Source organism: Erythrolamprus reginae, chromosome 1 (genome assembly GCF_031021105.1).
Source record: "Erythrolamprus reginae isolate rEryReg1 chromosome 1, rEryReg1.hap1, whole genome shotgun sequence".
Classification (NCBI taxonomy): domain Eukaryota; kingdom Metazoa; phylum Chordata; class Lepidosauria; order Squamata; family Dipsadidae; genus Erythrolamprus; species Erythrolamprus reginae.
Window position 1 is genome coordinate 62,440,800 of NC_091950.1, and position 17,087 is coordinate 62,457,886.

The following is a 17,087-nucleotide window of genomic DNA, read 5'->3' on the forward strand; positions in this document are numbered from 1 at the left end:
TGATCATTCTATCTGAAATCTGTTATGCTCTGAATCCAAATTCCATAGGCTTATTATCTCAGAAAGCTGAACACAACTTTGGGGATTTAATTTCATTGCAAATTTTTGGTAGGCTTTCAACTTTAGTGCTCCTGAGTGGGTAGAATAGAATGGGGAACTTTGTTTACAAACTCCTGGGGTTTCTTTATTATAAAATGCTTTTCGTTACTTTATAGTATGCCATGTGGCCTTCAGGCATGAATGCCTATGAATGACATTTATTATTGTTGTTGCTGTTATGATTACCCAATATATTGTGTCATCCCTTGGGTCATAAGTAATATGCACAATCTTAATGGAAAGGAAATCTTTCTTCTACTCTATACTTCCTAGGATGGAACAAAAATATACAGACCTTTGAATTTTTAATAACAAAAATGTTGTTTTGTTTTTACTTACATAGCTTTCCTCTTAGGAACTAGCATCACAATTCTTCTCAAAACTAACAGAACAAGGAACTATCCAGATCTAATCACAATTCCCCTTTTATGAGTCTTACTTCTAAAGAAGGGTGAAAACAATTACAGGATAAATTTATAGTTTATTAAACATTTTGTTTATTTGTTTATTGAACATTTTAATTAAGAATCAGATTAATATTGCAATTTATCTCACCCAAGGAGACTCTGGGCAAATATACAATAGATAAGCAAAGATGTAAAAATGGCACATATAAATATAAATAAAAAACATAGGTTCATTAACATATTCAAGTTCTTATCATGCATACGGTTCTTGAGCCAGATCTTCCCCATTCTGTCAGGTTTCTTTTGTTTTCTTACCTCGATGTATGACTTTACATTTCTCCCTGTTAAATTTGTTTCTATTTGTTTCTGTCCATTGTTGCAAATTTCTGATAAATAACAGAATAATTACAGATGTTTGAACTTGTGTATTTTAATAAAATATTTACCAAAGAGAAAATGGATGGGAAAAAAAACCTAGAAATTTTGACAGCATGTTAAAGAGATATATGGTCACTTGAACTGAAGGACAGCTTGTTGAAAGAAATAAAAAAGGGGAGGCAGGCTTTTAAAATTGTTATTTCCTTCTATTTAATTACATGAAAGTGAGAAGTAAAAATTTCAGGAGAATGTAATAGGAATGAAATATTTTAAAACATGTCTGATAAAAATAACAGATATTGTTAAGAATGAGTAAGTGATAAATGAATGAATGTGGGCAGGATACAAAAAGGATAGGTTTGCGTGTGTAGAGGGGGAGGAAGCACACACTGTGAGAATGAATGAGCTCTGAATTGCAAAGCAAATATTTGAAGGAAGACTGAAAGGCTTGAAGAATAGGGAAAGGGTTAGAAATTTTGAATAAAATCATGGAATCCTTAGAAAGAGATAAATAATTTTATAGAATAAACCTGAAGGTAGCAATAATGGTTTGCAAAGAGGGAAAGATAAAGAAAGATGTAGTGAGCTATACATCAATACTGGTAATAAACTAGATTTAGCTGCATTTCTTTCACTTGTTTGTTACCTTGTGGCTTTTTTCTCCTTCCTTTATTTTTTGTCTTGTCATATTTATGCATTCTGTTCAATTTTGCTTACCTCAAAGGGCAATATGAAGGCTAGATTTGTGTACATGGATGAATAAAAGGTGGTGATAACCATGCTGAACAACCAGAAAAAAAATCTACATTTTAGTAATAATAACTTTATTAACTTAAATAAGACAAAGGAATCAAGTGTTAAATAAATAATCTTCTAAATAAAAGTAACAATTATATGGTATAATAAAAGAGACTTGCTTCAGACTCTGTTTTGGATTAAATAAGCAGGTTCAGCCAGTTAATATTTGCTCAAAATTAAATTTTTTCAGATTTTTTTAAAAAGCAGAATTATGTGTATATAGACCTATATTATTTCATGAATAACATATTGGAAGAAATGGGATATTTCTCACTAACCTGGAAAAAATGTATTTTGTAGACACCTTATCAGTCTAATCAGGATGATATTAATTCAGGACAAAATAGGAGGTTCACAAAAGTCCTAAACTAAATATACAACCAGACACTGGGCCCAACAAAGCGGAACACAAGCAAAAAACCACAAAGTCAGGATGAAGACTTGAAATTCCACATAATTACATAATTAAAGTAAATAGTAAACCTAGTAATAACTATGCACACAGCAAATGTTAGGAATTATAACAGTGCTAAATGCAAAGACCTGTGATATATGTTGTAAGCTGCCCTGAGTCTAAGGAGAAGAACGGCATAAAAATCGAATAAATAAATAAATAAAATATGCCCAAAGTTACAGCTGTTGCAACATCTCTGGGGTTACATTATTGTGATTGGGAAAGTTGGCAGCCTGCTTATAATAGGTGATCAACCAAACAGCATTTATGGGATTGCTTTTAGCAATCTTCCCTCCATCTTCCTCACAAAGTCAAAACAAGAAACTGAATTGCAAGCAATCCCCAATACGAGTGGGGGGAAAAAACAAGAGAAGAACATGGATACATGCAGCCTTCCTAAAATGCTAGATAGAAAAAGGTAAAGTATACGAAATGAAAGGAGAGAAACATTGCCAAATGAAAATACAAGGTAATCTTCAGAAAATTAAGAATTGAAGAATTCTGGGAAAAAAGCTAAATATCAATGTGCCTCAAATGGGATCCCATTTCAAGTAGATGGACTTCCATAGTATCTTCTAGTGCTATGATGTTATAAAATATTGCCTTCATATAAGGCAGAAAAACCTTAAGACAGTTGCCATTCCAAAATCACTACTATACATTGAATCTATGTATTCCATCTCCTGAATTTGTACATGTTTAACTGGACATCTTATATACAATGTGCTGTATGTGATTATGATGATTCATAAAATTGTATTAAACTCAAGGGTTTTTTTACATTAAATCTCTGTGTATATATTGCAAGATAAGCTGAATTATATTATTCTTAACAATATTGAATATTGGCACAGATAAAGCATGTAATTTCCATACACACACACAATCATAAACCCTTAATAGATGAAATGTATTTTTCCATTATAAAAACAGCCAGAAGTTGATTTTATAAACACAGCCTATACAAATAAAAGTATGTTAGAAATGTATGGCTTTGCTAAACCATACTGGAGTATCAAGAAATTTGAGACTGTAATTAATTACTAGAAGACTTAGTCTATGCTATACAGTGGTACCTCAAGATACGAACCCCTCGTCTTACGAACAACTCGTGATACGAACCCGGGGTTCAGAAAAATTTTGCCTCTTCTTACGAACTTTTTTCGAGTTACGAACTGGCATTCGGAGACTGCTGGGAAGCCGCGCGGCTGTTTTAAAAGGTGACAGCCGGGCGGCGGGGCTTCCCAGAAGCCTCCCGAACGCCGGTTCGTAACTCGAACAAAGTTCGTAAGAAGAGGCAAAATTTTGCTGAACCTCGGGTTCAGTTCGGGAGGTTGCTGGGAAGCCCCCCAGGCCAGCTGCGACCTTTTAAAACACCCGCGCTGCTTCGCAGCTGTCTCCCGAAGCTGAACGCGGAAGTTCGGCTTTAGCGTTCGGCTTCAGGAGACAGCTGCGAAGCGGCGCGGGTGTTTTAAAAGGTCGCAGCCGGCCTGGGGGGCTTGCCAGCACCCCCCGAACCCCGAACCCGGGTTCAGGGGGGTGCTGGCAAGCCCCCCAGGCTGGCTGCGACCTTTTAAAACAGCCGCTCCGCTTCGCAGCTGTCTCCCGAAGCCGAACGCAGAAGTTCGGCTTTAGCGTTCGGCTTCAGGAGACAGCTGCGAAGCGGCGCGGGTGTTTTAAAAGGTCGCAGCTGGCCTGGGGGGATTGCCAGCACCCCTCCGAACCCTGAACCCGGGTTCGGGGGGTGCTGGGAAGCCCCCCAGGCCAGCTGTCACCTTTTAAAACAGCCGCGCGGCTACCCAGCAGTCGCCGAAAGCCTTTTTTTGCGGGGGGTTTTTTGGTTGCACGGATTAATTGACTTTACATTGTTTCCTATGGGAAACAATGTTTCGTCTTACGAACCTTTCGTCTTACGAACCTCCTCCTTGCACCAATTAAGTTCGTATCATGAAGTACATTATCATCTAGAATTTAAACCTTTTTTTATCACGAGAAAGTTCATTTAGACTCATGAATTATAATTAAAGAATCATTTTGCATAACCTGCTAAAACAATAAATTACTGACAATGAAATAGGTTGATTATATAATCAACATCTTTTATTGCATAAAGGACAGATTAAGCAGGAATTTTGTTACAAAGGAAGAAAAATAAACATGATATTTCTTATCTTGAAGAAAACACATTCAAGGGATTTTCTAGTGTATAGTTATAAACTTAAAATCTGATGTCACCATAAATTTGCATAGCACGTGTGAACTTGGGAAATAATCATGGCAGAGACAATACTATTAATATTGGAGAAAGAAGAAGATACAAACTACACACAATCAGAATCTGATGATTCCATTAACTAACTATAGCCTTCTATTTTTAACATCTTAAAAGTTTCGGTTACATGGAGACAAAGAAATAAAAAAACATACTTAAGATACACTAAGAAAATAAAAATATGATGATTTTCTATGATAAAGATAAATCACTTAAAAAAGACTATATTTCTTAAAATGATAACAGTTTAGCAATTTGGTCACATATTCTAAGTACAGTGTTACCAAGGAGCTCATCCATTTTAAATATACTTTTAATTGCTTGATTTTAGGAATGTTACCTAGATTATATTATTGTGGTAAAGTTTAACCAATGGGAATATTAAACAGATATTGTTTTCTTCTAGCAATTAGCAATTGAAAATTTTACTATGTTATCAGTTAGGCATTTATATATGATACTGATGATACTGTACCCAAATTTGCAGATGACCTCAACCAGTGATTCCATGAAGAATTTGGACATGCAAGCGTAGATCATTGAGCCCTGAGGAAACACACACATGAGCATTGATACAGAGGAAAGAGATAAATCATTGGATCACAGTTCCTCCCACTCCTAGGCCCATACTTGATCCAGAAGAGTACTGTAGTCAACAACATTGAAAGCTACTGAGCAATCAAAAACCACTAGGTTTGATGCACCACTCCTAAGAGAGTCCCTGGGCAGTTCATTAGGACATACCCAGCTGGAATACAACTCAAATCTGAGTCACTTTGTCTTCCAGATAGCATGGATATTCCTCATCACAGCCCTGGAGATGATCTGTTGCCCAAACTCTACCCACCCTCAGGGAATGAGTTACCTTAAATGGGGCTTCTGGGCAGCTATTGATAGACACAATAAGACTGGAGAAATCAGAATATTTTGCCACCCTCATATAAGTGCGAACAAGAGCTCATACTTGTATTTTGCAGGATTCACTGTCTTTCTCAAATGGTGCTCCAATGGTGCATTTCTCGAAGCTGTTTGGAGAACCAAGAATTACCCCAAGATTGGTACATAGAGAGAAGCAACATAGCAGTAATGCAGCCCAGGGCTGCTGTCACCTGTCTATTCAAGGCTACAACCAAAATGTGGTTTAGGATGCATTTTAAAACTGATAAATTCACCAATTTCAAAGCTTGTTTTAAGTATTTGCTTCAGCTGTTCAAATACATTTTGACTTGCTCATAAATATGGTGACAAATTCTGTAAATTGTTTTATCCAAGGTGAAAACTCTAATTCATGCTGGATTAAGATCCACTTTGGGGAAAGAATGGTGGAATTGGTTACAGTATCCACAACTGAAAGAAAATTAAATTACCCCAAGATTGAACAATACTTTTAAAAGATACCAAATATATATAAGCATATGTATAGGTGTGTGTGTGTGTTTGTGTGTTTCCGTTAGAAAAGTTTTCAATGTAATGATATCAGGCAGAGTTATAGAATAGCAGACTTGGAAGGGACCTTGGAGGTCTTCTAGTGTAATCTCTTGCTCAGTTAGAAAACCCTATACCATTTCAGACAAATAGTTGTCCAAACTCTTCTTAAAATCTTCCAGAATTAGAGTATTCACAATTTCTGGAGTCAAGTTGTTCCATTGGAGGGGTGGGATACTACCAGTTCAGAGAGGTTCAGGAGAAGTAGTTGTTATGATTCTGCACAGTTTGAAGAACTGGTAAAACTGACTACTGTCAGTCCCCACCCCTTCCTGCCCACACTTCCAGGGACTTAAAAGCTCCTAGTGCACTTCCTCTCACTAATATCCACAGTAACTTTAATAAGAAGAGGGAGGGAGGGCTTTAATCCTCCCAGTGCCTCTCCCTTCCTCCTTTTAACCTCCAAGCTTCCCCACTATCACAGCCTTATACTCCTCTTCCTCTTCCTCCTCCTCCCTTTAAATGAGATAATTCATCCATATCAAAACAGGTGTCTCCCAATGAGAAAAATAAGGAATAACATAAGAATAGTATTAAATATATTAGAATATTGCAAAGTTCATACAAAGAAACAAGCTGCACTTGATTTTTCTGAATGCGCAAACAAGTTTGACAATTTAAATTGAATATATAAGATTAGACAGATCAAAAGAATGAAACCTCTCCTAAATTCCCACAACACGAATACAATCTAATTCATAATATGTGACAGGCCAAAGTCTCCAAATCAAACAATGGCTTCAGATTGACATTTGCTTCTGTATAGAACTATGCATTTCAGAATTTTTTAGTAGAAGTGATGCTTGGTGGCTCCTGGAGCAATAATACCACTAGAGTAAAGTGACCAGATGTCTCGATTTGAGCGGGACAGTCATGACTTTTCATGATTTGTCCTGCATCCTGCACCCTTTGAAATATGTCCCGCTTTTTTTCCTCCCAACCAGCCCCCTTGTGAAGAGGCTGGAGGGAGGGGATTCTGGGCTCTCTGCTGCTGCCTCGCCCTCCCTGCACAATCCAGCTTGGCTGGAGGTCTCTGCACAGACTTCAGACCAGCTGTGCAGGGTCTTTGCCCACCCGTTTTCCCCGCCACTCCCCCTGACGGGCCCAGTCATGTCCTGGCGCTGCAGCCCTGCAGCCCAGGAGGAGCTTAAGGGCCAGCCAGGCCTCTGCTGGCTGCTCTTTCTTCCCCGTCCCTGCTCCAAAGAGGAAGGCTAGCTGCGTGGCTGAGTAACAGGGCAGTGGAACTGATGGGGGAGGTCATCCTTCATCCCTCTGCAGCTGGCCTTCTATGTCAGTCTTGAGCCAGGTGGGATGTGTGAAAGAGCAGCGGAGGAACATGGAAGAGGGGACAGGGGGCTGTCCAGGTCTGCTGGGCAGAAATTCCATGGGAGAAGGGAAGCACCTACTGAGCCTTCGGACCCACTGCACCTCTCCACCTACTCTTCCTTCTTCGCCTCCAACCGAGCACCATTGGGGCAGGGAAGAGAGAGAAAGAGAGAGAGAAAAGAGAGGAAGATAGAGAAAGAAAGAAAGAAAGGGAGTGAGAGAGAAAGAGAGGTAGAATGGGAGAAAGACAGTGAGAGAAAGAGAGAGCCAAAAAGAGAGGAAGGAAGGAAGAGAGAAAGAAAGAAGGATGGAGAGAGAAAGAAAGAGGAAGGAAGAGAGAGAGATAAAGAGGGAGGGAGAGAGAAAGAGAGAAAAATAGAGAGAAAGGGATGGAGGAAAAGAGAGCAATTTTTTTTGGCTAAACTTTGGCTAAACTCCCCCCCCCCCCAATCATGTCCCTCTTTTCCAATCTTAAAAGCTGGTCGCTTTACACTAGAGTTAGTGGTGGCAATGAGATTTGGAAGCACTCAGAAGCATGAGTTTCAGGGCAGTAGTTGGCAGAATAATTCTGCCAACTGCCAGTAGTTTGATTCTTACTGGCTCAGAATTGACCTTACATCCTTCCAAGGTGGGTTAAATGAGGACCCAGATTGTTGGGGCAATATGCTGACTCTATAAATTGCTTAGAGTGGGCTGTAAACCACTGTGAAGCAGTATATGAATCTAAATGCTATTCCTATTTTCAAAATGCTGGTAGACTGTACAGGGCTGTTTGTTAGGTTTATAGGCCTAACGTGCAGGTCTGCCCTAAATAAATAAGTTAATGAGATAAAGAAAAAGTAATGCTCTTTATGTTAGCTTTCGATAAATTAATCCCATATAAATAATTGACTATATTGATTTTTTTAAATCAATATAGCTAACAAATGTAATGATACTAAACTACAACACAATATAAATATGACATTGAATTTACAAGATAGCATTTTCTTATCTTCTATTATATTATGATTTAACTCATTTAGTTTATGTTGGAGATTAAACCGTTCTGTGAGAATGTGCGAATGTGAGAATTTGACCTGAATAATGATTAGCAAAGCTTTCCCTCCTACGCACCCCCACCCTTGGAAAGAAAGAAACTGCATCTTCTTTCTTGGAAAAATGCACATCTGAGTTTTGCAAGTGATTTGTTTCAAAATTAATTTCTGGTTTTTTTTTTATTAATTCTGTTGCATGTATCACAGCTTAATAACTTCTGTGCAATGAATTTAAAGTGAAGGCAATTAACACTTCTTGCTTTAAAGGCAAGTTTTGCTTCTCCGGATGATTTGCAGTATATTTTATTTGATTTATATGCAGATTGCCAGCCTACCCCAAATATGTTTGTTGCATAATTTTTTGAAATGATTCATATTGGAACCTGGGTTTTTAAAAAGTGTTTTAACACTTTTAACACTTAAATTATAGACCAAGAGGGTTTCTTAACTGTCTTTGCTATAATTAAATCCCTGAAATGCACAAGAATTAGGTCACTCATAGCTAATCACCAGATGAACCCCCTACATCTTCTCTTTACAGGGGCAGCCACTCTTGACTTAACAGACTGAATAAAACCCCCCTCCAAATTTGTATCTTTGTATTTCCTCAGTTCCTCCAGTTCTTTCAGTGTCATGGAGTACATTTTAGGTTTTGGCGGAATTATCCCTGGTTCAAACTCTATTGTGCAGTCTGTTGGCCGGTGATGGGGGAGTTTATTGCAATCTTCTTCACTAAATACCTCTTCCAAGTCACAGTACTCAAGTGGCACCTTTTTGAGGTCCTGGGGCGTGACCTCCTTCGCTTCAGCGGCAAAGAGGGCCTCTGTTGTGTTTTGAGGGGATTGTTTCCTCCCACAGGTTTCTGGTGGAGGAATGAGGCTTAACTTTCAGTATCCATCCTCCCACCTTATGGTGGAGGTCCATTTATCCAACCAGTTTAGGCCTAATATAACTGCTTCTGACATCTTAGGGCAGCTATAAACCAGATGAGTTCATGGTGATGGCCCATCTGCAGTTCTACTAGCTTGGTTAGGAGGGTGGCTGGGATCCCCCCAATTAGAGATCAGTCCACTTATTGGAATCAGATGGGGTTGGCTAAGGGTCTTCTTTTGATTCTCAATATTTCTACTACTGTTTTGCTGATCAGGTATCTTGAACAGTCCATATCTATTAGAGCACCCACCTCCCCCTCTTCCCCCATGTCTATCATCTTAATTTTTGCCTTAAGGAGGAACGGGCAGATAGCTACACCAGCTGCAGAGCCCAGCAACCCAGCTCTGGGGCTTTCGCCGGTTACTTTTGGGGCTGGGCACGGTTTTGCCCTTGTGAGACAGAGGGAGGCTGGTGCTTAGCATTCAGATGCATTATGGTCAGCCTGACCACACCAATAGCACTTCACGCCTCTCATTATTTCAGAGCAAGGGAGTGCCACCTGACAAGGAAGCACATGCATTGATGGCCCACGTAGTCTTGCTCCATTGCTAATGGGTGTGCACATGCCATGCACATTCAAACGGTGCAATTCTGGTAAAAAATACTTTTTTTGCCCAATCTCTGGCCATGTGGCTTGCTTTCTGCTCTCCCGTACTGCAGGAAGATAATAATAATAATAATAATAATAATAATAATAATAATAATAATAATAATAATAATAATAATAATAATAATAATTATTATTATTATTATTATTATTATTATTATTATTATTATTATTATTATTATTATTATTATTTAGATTTGTATGCCGCCCCTCTCCGAAGACTCAGGGCGGATGCCTGTGGCATGGAGAAAACAAAACAAGACATGTAGCTGGAACTCGGGGCCACATGGCCTCCTTCCCGTGCTGAATAGCATATTCCTCCCCATGCTGCATGCAAGCACCAGGGAGAAAGTTAAGGCAGACAGCAGACAGCGAAGCGCTCGGACCGCGAGCAGCAGAGCCGCCGCTCATGGCAGGAGAGGCGGCTGGCAGAGGAGTGTTTGGGCCGCGAGTGCCAAAGCTTCCGCTTGTTGCAGGGGAGGTCAAATGGGCAGGGCAGGGGAATTACTTACCTGATTTTTGCGGTTTTTGGCTTTTTTGCTTCTGCGCATTCACGGAAGCAAAAAGCCGGAAATCACATGTCCTTGTGTGAGCTTCTGCTTCTGCACAGAAGTTGAATGCCATGGCGTGTGCGTGCATGTGCGCACACGCACTCCCAGCCTCATTCCAGTGACGCAGGGAATGTTGGCCCGTTACTGAACACACAGCACTCTGATGGTTTATGGGGCATTCATCTGGGGGTTGGTTTTTTGCCATTACGGATTATGGCATCCAGGTCGAGAGCAGTGGCTTACCAGTCCTAAATTCTCCAAGAGACTCTACATATTTCACGTCACTTTCCTAGCTCTGGGTCAAGTGCATCTTTGTGAGGACTAGGAGATTTTCCGACCAATCCCTCAGTTTCTCAGCAGCACATCTGAATTCTCACACCAACGCTTTAACTGGCCATCTTGCTTGCTTCAGCAGCCCAATCTGCATCTCTGCATCTACTTGGCCTGCAACATCCTTATCAGCTGGAAGGGCTCAGTAAGGTCATCCAACTCAGGGGCTCCCTTCTTATGTAACCCTGCAATCCATTCTGAAGTTTCCCTCTTGTTCATTCCTTCCAATAATCTGTCAACCAGTTGCTGATCCACCCATATTCTTCAACATATGACCACAGGTGGTGGAGGAAATAAACTAACTTCTTTGGGTTGCCATCAAACAGGGCTCGAAAATGGGGTGGTTTTACCTGGGCCGGTGGGATGGCAGCAGGCACAGCCTATGCCATAGGGGCTGTGAAAAGGGGATGGACTCCTCTGACAAGAGTCACTCCTCATTCAGTTTTGGCTCCTCCTCAGTCTGATCCCACTGGAAGGAGGAGACAGGTATGTAGAAATGGGGCACTTGAGCCCAGGGCCACTGTGGAAATTGGTTGCTGCACAGTCCCATTATCTGAGGGGAGTCTAGGCACCCATTGACATAGTGCTCATCCTAATCCTGGGACAAAATCCAATCCCAGTGGTGCTACAACTGGTGACGTGCCCGATTTGAGTTGAGGATGAAGGGCCACCCAGGTGGTCTTCAACCCCAAGGCAGACCCTCTTGGAGTCTCACTTGCTACAGTGTGAAATGGGGTGTCTCCACTTCCCCAGGCCCCCATGCTTAAAGATAAATTAGTGGGGGGAAGGAGCCATTTGGGGGGTTCTAGGCCCCCTTCTTGGATGTCCCACATACACATAGATGCTTGAATTGGTCATGGAGATCCACCAGCCATTGATGTGAGACATTGACAGAGAGCCTTCACCTTTGGATCGGGCAGCAACTGTGCTTCTTGATGGCCTCCACTCAGGGTTAGATGCCCATGCAGCCCTGATCTAGGCTCCCCACTCTTGGTGCAGAGACAGGCTTGATACCCCCGCAATGTACCATGGAAGGTCTGCTCCTCCTGGGAAAGGGATTCAGGGGCTAGTTGTTTCTGCCTAGCCCCCAGTCGGTCCCCCTCCATAGCCTCCAAACCAGCCTTTGCCTCCAGAGGAGGAGGATTGAGGATTCCAGTGCCTCCCACAGCTGGTTCCTTGGTTTGTTCTTTCTTCTCCATTACACCTGAGTCTTCCCACCATCCAACTGTGGGAACGGTGGTTGGGACTCAGGACTCCGAACAGTACCCCAACTGGGGTAGCTGGAGAGAGATGATTAGAAAGTATCAGGTTAATGTCAGTGTTCCAATTAATATCTGAGAAATAAATCAGAGTCCAAACCTTGGCCTTCTTTCAGGTTCCAATTTATTAACAGAGTCATGTTAGCTATGAACTGTAGGCAACCTGATAATAACTTTATCTACAATTCTTCACCCAGGCTCATCCCTTGTCCCACACCCAAACCCATATCCACAAGTTCATGACATGGACCACTCCGGTTCTCTTAATGTCCATGATCCTCCTATGTACTTCTGGCTGGAGTTGAACAAAAGATGACCTTGAATCACTGGAAAGAATTTGTTGTGGCTAGTATTTTTCCATCTCATGCAACCAGCCCTCCCCAATTCCCACAATACTATTCTATTTGTGCCAGGCCAAAGTCTCCAACTCAAAACGATGGCTTTGGCCTGAGAAGAAGAAGAATAGAATAAGGGCACCATCATGCTTACCATCCATTTCTTACAGTCCTATTGTCCAAATTTATCTTTACCTACTTTGATTTTGTTTATGTTTATACCATACTTATTATACAGTATTGCACATTTTTGACAAATAAATAAATAAATAAATATTTAGCTCAGGGTTTAACAGTGAAGTGAAATGATTTGCGCATCATTCAAAAGAGACAATGAAAACTAGAAAGGAAATAAAAGACTGGAACACATTACCTCCAGTAACTAACAAATAAATGGAAATCAATGCCAAAAAAACAATGAGGCAGAAAACAATACTTTAATCAAAGAATCTCCAAGGAGAAAAGCACATCCCCTACCACTACTGCTAGTTTACTTATCCCCATTTACTTACACTATTGATGTTACCTGTTTGGGTAATGCAGTATCTACAAACAAAGAACCAAGTTCAATAAGCATCAAGAGAAAACAGGGGAGGATGAGTGAGAGGGAGACAGAGAAGGAGAGGGAGAGAGAGAGTAAGAGAGAACGGGGAGAAGATATACTTCAGCTTTTATTTCTTCAGATGAATTAAACATTAATTTGAAGAAATAAACATAGATTAAGACATCTCACTCTCTTTCTCTCTCCACATGTACAGTACATTTAACTAAAAAATAGGGATAAACTCTGCTTAAATAAATTCAAGTATTAACACTGTCAATTTGCTATTAATAATGAGTGTGTCTTTTTAGTGATATCATATAATATGGAATGCAATGTGGGATTTTCATAATTTCTTCTTTAAGCACTTCAGATTAATGATGGACTAAACAGGAACTGGGATCTTGTTTAAAATATGAATTATATTATATCAATTGAAAACATTCTATTAAATGCAGTAACAATTCTGTTATATACAACATGAGGAAAAGTTCAAAATTGATTAAAATGAAACAAAAAACCCAAGTCATAAAATATCAAGAGAGCTGCTCTGTCAGTAACAGTTTGTTCCTGTACAGTATTCCTTTTAATTCCTTTTCCTTACCGTCCACTGACATACAGTAGTTGCAATCTTTTCAGGGATATATTGGAGGAATAGATTTATATAAAACATATGGTTGTTACTGCTTATGCCAGTGTTTCCCAACCTTGGCAACTTGAAGATATTTGGACTTCAATTCCCAGAATTCCCCAGCTAGCGAATGCTGGCTGGGGAATTCTGGGAGTTGAAGTCCAGATATCTTCAAGTTGCCAAGGTTGGGAAATACTGGCTTATGCTACTTCTATCTCTTATTCTTGTACTATTTCTTTTATTATTACTGTTATTCCTCATTTATGATGAATCATGGGTGCAAATAAATGGCATGGCAACTTCACAGTTAATTTATATGTAGTTTTGTTGATTTTTTTTAAAAAATATATTGTATCAATACTGTTCCTTGAAAATCATTTTCTATCCTGGAAACAACCTACCAAGGACTAAGTTAACTCACCACCTTTGGCTGCTATTTTCTCTGCTGTATGTATTGTGAGTGTTTAGTCAACTTGATTCATTATAAAAGTTTAGCTTCTGGACCACCACTCTCGAAGTTTTTGAAACTTTTCCCTGAAACATTTTTTGGGAGTAATTGCCCAATGATTTTTCATTGCTTCAGCATTTGTTTGTTCCATAAAAGATGAGAGTTGTTGTTCATGTTGCCCCACTTCTTCATCATCTTCATTTGATTTATTCATTGTTATTCTAAACTCTGTTTTCTTTGACCAAGTAAAAGAGTTATTGGGTTGCATGCTACTTTTTGAATAAGATAAGAACTTGGATAATATCCCAAAGTGGAACTTGGAGCATCATCATGGACAAAAAAGAAAAAGTACAAAGTATTCAGGAAATGGAACAACAGTGGAACTCAAACTCATGATTTCCTTTATCATCTCATATCAGGCAACATTTGCCAAAAATGATGAGAACACTAAATGACCGTGGGGTGAACTTGAGCATTTTACTCAAAGATGCTACAATAACAATATGAATACCCATTGGTCCATAATGATCTAATAGACTTCAACAAGGGTTGTGCAATATAATATTTTTATTATCATTCTGTTAATCTGAAAGTTGTACATTGAAAGAGGGAAACAGATGGAATCTAGCCACTGGGTTTTCTCCATGCCAAAGTAAGCAAACTACAAGATATACATGGATTCAATAGAAGAATTGTAGCATTTAAGTTTTCTTTACCATAGTATTTAAGGTTTATGTCTAGTTAGTGGGCGTACATGGAGGGTAGCAAGAGGAAGTCTAAGATAAAAGTGATATTGGTGTACAATTGTAATAATGAGATAGATAGAAGACAGACAGACAGACAGACAATATATCTTTGGGACATATTTCTTAACTTTTTGCTTATCTGCTGCTTTCTTTTCAATAACAATAATGATTCTTTCATGCAGCAATGTATTGAAAACTATTTCACAGAGCATTATGCCATGCTACCCTAAGTAAGAATTTATATTTAAACAGTAACACAGGTTTTTGTAAAACTGTTTTGGCTAGCAAACTCAAGGAGAGAGACACCACATGACCTCAACTTCAGCCAACAGAATGACCGGGGCAGCATCAGTAGAATAGTTAAAAGTTACTACGGCAAAGACAAGTGACCCCAAGGTTAGGAAGTGTGGGATTGCTACTCAGCTGTATTTTCTGGAGGAAGACAAATCACATCTGGAAGTAATGTTGGTTAGGGATTCCCACAAAGGCACAAACATGTCAATAACCATAAAGGTTTGACTAGACAAGGTAATTGAAGAGCTCACAAGTATGTGTTTTATAGAAATCAGTTAAATGAATTAGACACAAGAAAGTGCCAATCAAATGTCTCTTGAAAGTCCCAGTTTTCTACAGGCACTCCAACTCATTAAAACTTATTACCAAGACAATTCTGTATGCTGTTCAGAGATCTTTTTAAGCCTTTGGCTATTATATGCCAGAACTGTCACTTTGCCTGCAGTAGCTTTTTGATATTGATAGATAAAACCAGAATTTATGCCACTTTATATCTGAGAAATCATCTCCCTAATTAGGATAATCAAACCTGCCTGGTGGGAAGAGAGGGATAATATTACATTCCTATGAGCCATTCTGAGCAATTTAACTAAAATATGTAATGGAAGAATATTATGTCGAATCTATCCTCATTGTTCTGCCGGGCTCTCTGATAGGAGCCTCCCAAAAATTCAAGCGTACAAATTTCAGACACACACACGTTTGAAAATTCAAAACAATGTTCTTTATCCCAAAAATCTAAAGTAAACTAAGCACTCTTTTTGTATTGCAAAGAGCACTCGTCCCAAAACAACCGGGTAGACTGTACAATTAACTTTAAGCAGTCACTAAGTACTTAGCTAGCAGCTGTGAAGAAACTTCACACCCCTTCTTCTTCCAATGAAGTGAGACACACACACATGTTGTTCTGCTTTGTTTTCAAAGGCGTGAAAAATCAACAAGCAAAGTGCAGAAACCAGCCACCAAGGATTTCTGATGAACTGCGATCAGATACTCTTCCACAACGGCCAAACCCACAACCTATTTATAGCAGCAGCCCTAATTACTGGAGCCCCACCCAAACACACGTGGATGCTCTTATATCCTGTAATATGTCCTTACTTGGTCTCTTCTACGCATAATTCTGCGCTTGCGTGGGTCCAAAACTTCATCATCTGAATCAAAGGAAGATAAGGGAGATTGACTGCCTGGGCTGTGTGCCAAGCCCTCCTCTGCTGAGTCACTCCCACCTTCTTCTTTGTCCAAGGAAACTAAACTCTGAACTGACTCTGTCAGCAATAACACAGGCCTGTAACATGTTGAAGTATCCCCTGCATCCACCTCCACATTCCCTGGGGCAGGAGCTGGGCCAGAGCCAACCACAACACTCATGAACTAAATTTCAAATCAATTAAGAAATTGCATCAAATAAGTCACTATATGCACAGATTTCAAAAGTGTGGTACCACATATGTAAATAATACAGCAGTCTTCAACTGGGTACTGTTCCCCAGATTATCATTGGTGAAATACAACAGGTGATTAATCAAATGAATTTTTGGATGCATAGTTACTCTCACATTCAAAACACAAAAGAGGAAAACACAAAATGACAATTAGTTCTAGAAATTTCTTATAGCGACCATTGGATTATATAGAGATGGAAAAAGGAAAAGTTACTAATTTTTCAATTGAGCCAGTTGAATTATCCTTCCCTATTTATTTATTTATTTGTTTGTTTGTTTGTTTTTTCATGTATGTATTGGTGGTATACAAAGATATAATATTTATATACATGATACTAGTAAAAGAAACATTAGGACAGGGGACAGAAGGCACTCTGGTGCACTCATGCATGCCCCTTACTGACCTCTTAGGAATCATCCAGCAATGGAATTTAATGGATTTGAAAGATAGTTAACATTCTCTGCTTTTATAAATCCTTGCAGTAAAATAAATATCTTTAAATAATCTGAATGAATTTTAGCTAATTATAAAATAATTGCATTTTTACTGTAATCATATCAGTAGGAAGCCCTACCCAAACTAATGGAATTCTAAGAATGATAGAACTCTGAAGCCTACATTCTGCTGCCTGGAATAGCTATGTCTCACTGAACTTTTGTTGTAGAATCATGACTCTATTTTGTGGAAATTATGCAATAATTCCATTGTGT

The 17,087-nt window shown here is 39.3% G+C and overlaps 1 long non-coding RNA gene across 2 annotated transcripts in view; it reads right to left on the reverse strand.

The window, feature by feature from the left end:
- Nucleotides 1-17,087, reverse strand: part of LOC139157219 (uncharacterized) — a 30,894-nt gene that overhangs the window by 11,595 nt on the left and 2,212 nt on the right. The window contains exons 1-2 of one of the 2 annotated variants that reach the window (XR_011557448.1): nt 5,373-5,435; nt 4,884-4,954 (exon numbers count right to left, since the gene is read on the reverse strand). This is a non-coding gene — a long non-coding RNA (uncharacterized lncRNA). Of the gene's footprint in view, nt 1-4,883; nt 4,955-5,372; nt 5,436-17,087 lie in introns of those variants that run through there. The other variant, XR_011557447.1, reaches the window with a different exon arrangement.